Raw genomic sequence first — 5,189 nt, forward strand, 5'->3', positions numbered from 1 at the left:
AAAACACAGTGGACCAACACCAGCAGATGACATGGCACCCCAAACCATCACTGACTGTGGAAACTTTACACTGGACTTCAAGCAAAGTGGATTCTGTGCCTGTCCTCTCTTCCTCCAGACTCTGGGACCTTGATTTCCAAAGGAAATGCAAAATTTACTTTCATCAGTGAACATAACTTTGGACCACTCAGCTGCAGTCCAGTCCTTTTTGTCTTTAGCCCAGGCGAGGCGCTTCTGACGCTGTATCTTGTTCAAGAGTGGCTTGACACAAGGAATGCGACAGCTGAAACCCATGTCTTGCATACGTCTGTGCGTGGTGGTTCTTGAAGCACTGACTCCAGCTGCAGTCCAGTCTTTGTGAATCTCCCCCACATTTTTGAATGGGTTTTGTTTCACAATCCTCTCCAGGGTGCGGTTATCTCTATTGCTTGTACACTTTTTTCTACCACATCTTTTCCTTCCCTTCACCTCTCTATTATGTGCTTGGACACAGAGCTCTGTGAACAGCCAGCCTCTTTAGCAATGACCTTTTGTGTCTTGCCCTTCTTGTGCAAGGTGTCAAAGGTCGTCTTTTAGACAGCTATCAAGTCAGCAGTCTTCCCCATGATTGTGTAGCCTACAGAACTAGACTATCGTCAATATTGAACCTTTTCACAATATTCAAATTTTCTGAGATACTGATTTTGGGGTTCTCATTAGTTGTCAGTTATAATTGTAACACCCCCAATCTAGTTCCCAATTGACCAACCAGTGTATAAACTAAGTGGACAACAATAAAACACGCTGTACAAAATATAACCTCCAAATTTATTTGTATAAAATGGACATGCAAAGGGTTAAAACCAGACTGAGGCTAAGATAGTTAAAGAGTTCAAATGGGGGAAACTGTTAGTTAAACGGAAGTGCAGTTCGTCATAGCTGGGTGTGCTCAACTTCGTCTTCCTGTGTGGGCGAAGCCAAACACAACAGGAACGGGTCTGCTGTTGGTCACAGGCTGGTCGGTTGTAGCCTCACTGCTTGGGCCTCTGGTAACTCTACTAAGTGGAGGCTCTACACTGGCAGTTCCCCAGACCACGACCCAGCCGTGTACCACACTCTTGCAAAGAGTCAGCAGCCTCAGCACACCCGCACACTGCACACAGGAGACAAACAGAAGACTCAACAACATCAATTTATAAACCATCCCATACAGACACTACCACATAACAAGAGCTACCCCCAGGGAAGAAGACAGTCAAAATCACTCTACCTGCACACAGGAGACAAACAGAAGACTCTTGAGCCTAGTGTGTGGCTGGTTAAATAGTTTGCAGATGAGGTCATGCCCAAGCACACCTGTCTGCAATTAGTCCATACCCATACAATCAACCCCAGTGCAAAACCACACCAACCAAATGCACACTCACTCTAAGTGCTCACCCCTCACACTACCACTGCACTCAAAATTGGCTGATACAGGTCTACCCCGTTACATAATCATCAACATTAAAAGGAATGAACACTTCAAATATATTAGTCTGTGTGGAATGAATGTGTACATTATACAAGTTTCACTTTTTGAATGGAATTACTGAATTAAATCAACTTTTTGATGATATTCTAATTATATGACCAGCACCTGTACTCAGTTTTCACAAAACCCACTTTCTGAAACAGGGACCAGGTCTTTTCTTGGTTTTGAAAATGTAATTACCTTCACATTTTAAACACAATCAATGATTCATTTATTTACATAAAATAGCATCCGTTTTTCGGTATTGTCTACAACTATTTTGTAATATGTATTGATATGGGCACAGTGCACACGTGTAAATTTGTTCAATAACATTTAATATGCATCATTTTTATACACACAAATGTCTTTGTCAGGGAATACCCAACCCGAGATTTTCAATAGGAGGAGAGTGGCGACACAAATGAGCCTCATTTCAGGGTCAACATCCCTGATTGGAACTGGAAATGATGGCACTGCAAGACAACACAGATGCCTGCAGCAATATGACGGTTGGATTGGGGCGGACATATTTCAACACTGTCCAATATGTTGAGAACTTACTTGAGGCAAGATAAGAGAACAGAATACTGTAAAAGGGCAACAGTAATATTGGAGAAACTGGTGTCTACCTAAACATCTGAATTTGTTAAACATGTACTAGCTGTATAAACTGTTCAATAATTACTACTAAATGTCTATGGAAGTCTCTGAGTTTAATGAACTAGAGAGGCCAAGAAAGCTGCCACATCTCTCTTTATTGAGTAGGAACACAAAGAGATGATCTTTATATGATCCAAGCTCATTGCACTGCAGCGGTGCAGATGACATCACAAACATACTCTAGCAGCTAAGAATATGAAAATAACTTCAGTACTAGTGGACATATAAAACAGAAGAAAAACCCAGGCCAAAGACAATTACCAAACCAACTCCAAAATATCTATCTCGACAGGTGAAGGTGGTGCCTGAAAATGGAATAGAAGCTATTTTAAATGATTCCATTTCAAAAGAGGGCAAGAAGTTGATGACATTTGAGCGTACAAAGGCAGAACGTATGGAACTGAGGGCCATCATCAAGTCCTGGTGAAAAATCTTGTCTGGTAGTGGCTGGGGAGCTTCAACTTGAAGAAGCAGGCGAGAAACCACTGGATAAGTTGAGGTTACAACCTCAACATTGACGTGTCTTGTTGGCAGTTCCCACCCGACCCAAAACTTCATCATGTCTGGTGATACTATGGAAGAGAAAATTGTACTCGTGACCCCTCAAAACTTTACATTGGAGTAGATCTTTCAAAAAATAGGATGTAATGATTCTCTCATAAGATTCTTATCTTTTTTAAAAATCCAGTTATGGCACTCTTAGATACTCAAGTAAAGATAACACATTAGCAATGCTTGCTGTTTAGACAGGGCTTTAAAACAGATGACAAATATAAGACAATGTGCTACACTTCAAAACAAAAATCACAGTACTGAACTTAAACTTAAAGTCTCTTGTAACAAAAGTAAAAATCCCTGTAGTCTCTTTTCCTCTCCTAGTTTAGAAGGTCAAAAGGATTACTTTAAATGCTGCTGTAAATACTGTGGAATGTAAACAAAGTATGAAGTTTCATTTACCAATTGTATGTGCATTTGTGTTTTTTTTCTTTCAGTGTGAGCTGGGCTTTACTGTTTCTGTCAAACATTTCTTTATCTCTTCTCCTTTCCCTTTGCTGTTGTAAAGCACACAGCAGAGGACAGAAAGGAGGAGGGAGAGAAATATGACGTTTTGACAATAAAACAGTAAACCAGCTCACACTGAGATGAAATGAAACACAAATGCACATAAATGTGGTAAATATGAAGAACCACTTTATTATTGTAGCAACTGGGATTGTTATGACAATTATGTGTGAATTAAGATGAGAATGAAAAATGACGAAATAAAGACCATTTATTACCTTCTATGATTTCTCAAAAATCCAGTGACGAGACTGATTTTCTCCAATGGAACAGTATCATCCTCATCCTCGTTGTTGTCAAAGTTGTGTTGTGGCTAGGTAATGCTCTGGACAGGGTCTACAAGGGATCAAATATAAACATATTTCATGTCAGACTGAATGTTAAATGTTGCAGAGTGATCTAAATTTGTTGGGGCTCAACAGTTGCTGTAGTATTGCCACTTTTGATAAATTAAGTAATGTTAATTTGTTGCCATATTGTACAGTAAGCATGTCTAGATCTCACTGCACTGCACAACGAGCCACTGACTGCAGCTTTGCTGTCTGAGAAAGCTAGCTGCTGGCTGCTAGTCAAAGTTACACAACACTGCCAAGCAAACTCATTCCTATAGTTTGACCGTGTATTTTTCACATGCAGCTTATCAATATATCGTTACCATAAGGACGTGTCTGTCAAGTCAATTTACATACATGCAACGCACACAGACCCACACACACACACACACACACACACACACTGGTGTAAGCAGAAAGGGCTTCCATTCAACGTGAACAACTGCGCTGTAGAGACATTATAACCACAGAAGAAGCGTTATACAGAACACAACATGACACACAGCTGCAGGCATCCAACACACTACACTTGTTGTTTAGTGACCTTGTTTAGTCAGCACATTACATTGCACTTCACCTCATAGTTATCTTAAACAAAGTGAAGCCACACATTTGGCCATTTACACATCCATGTGACATTAGCTGTACATGCTGGTATCCCCTTTCAGTCTCCACAGCACTGTGGCATGTAAACAAACCCATGTGCTAGCTGCATTAATGCCTGAGGCGGCCATGTCCTGGCATGTAGATAAGTCCTTAAAGATATGAAGCATTTTTGTTTAATAATAAAGGTTTATGTGGTGTGTAGAAACGATAAGCAGAACCAAATTTTTTTCCCCCAGAATAAATTTAATTTTGGAGTTTGGAGTTCAGATTCCCAACTGTACCAGACAGATGACAATAAGAATAGTTAGATGAGGGACTAACGTTACGCCATCTCTTTATACTTTACTAGCAAATGAATGTCTCACCTTCTCATGGCCTGTCTCACCCTAGCATCGCTAACCGGCAGAGGAGCACTGCCTCCAGCCCTGACTACTGCAAGGTTACTCTCTATTGGCTTGGGGCCAAGGACAGCTCCCGAGCCAATAATTGCACAAAAGCCTGAGCTGCTACCTCGCTTTGGGGCGACAGACCCTGTTAAACAGTCACTTTATTCACAAGAACTTCAACTTTATGGAAAGATACTAGCCTGACCCTATTAGCATGCAGACACACTAGCATAGCTTAACACAATTAAACTGATTAACATTAATAATTATACAAAATATCATAACAAGGACACAACTAGCTAAATATGTTAAGTTCACTTACCGCTCCCCTGTCGTTGCCAGAAGCCATGTTGAGTTCACTCCACCGCTAGCCCGCACCACATGGAAATAGCGCTGTATGATTGGCTTATGAGTAAATCATCCCCCACGTGGGGTGTATTCTTGTGATTGGCTGAAACAAGGGAGATATCTGATTGGTTGCAAATCATTCCCTGTTTAAAGAAAGGCATTTGTGTGTCGAGCCAAGTCAGGGGAGTCTCAAAATTCACATACAAATGCAGTGAAATTCACAGACCAGATTTGTAAATCAAGATATGTTTGTGTGTGCACCAGAAATACATTTCTGAATCTTGTCTTGTGCATTTCTGA

General features: G+C 40.7%; 1 long non-coding RNA gene across 1 annotated transcript; it reads right to left on the bottom strand.

Moving 5' to 3' along the window:
* Positions 1–2,189: 2,189 nt before the first annotated feature.
* Positions 2,190–4,952, bottom strand: LOC119899715. Its single transcript, XR_005443896.1, has 3 exons — positions 4,864–4,952; positions 3,436–3,553; positions 2,190–2,727 (listed from the first exon to the last, which is right to left on the bottom strand). It is a non-coding gene; the product is annotated as an uncharacterized LOC119899715 (long non-coding RNA).
* Between the last annotated feature and the right edge of the window lie 237 nt (positions 4,953–5,189).

This window comes from Micropterus salmoides, unplaced genomic scaffold (genome assembly GCF_014851395.1).
Source record: "Micropterus salmoides isolate LMB-PRFRI ecotype aquatic unplaced genomic scaffold, ASM1485139v1 Ms_hic_scaffold_1, whole genome shotgun sequence".
NCBI lineage: Eukaryota > Metazoa > Chordata > Actinopteri > Centrarchiformes > Centrarchidae > Micropterus > Micropterus salmoides.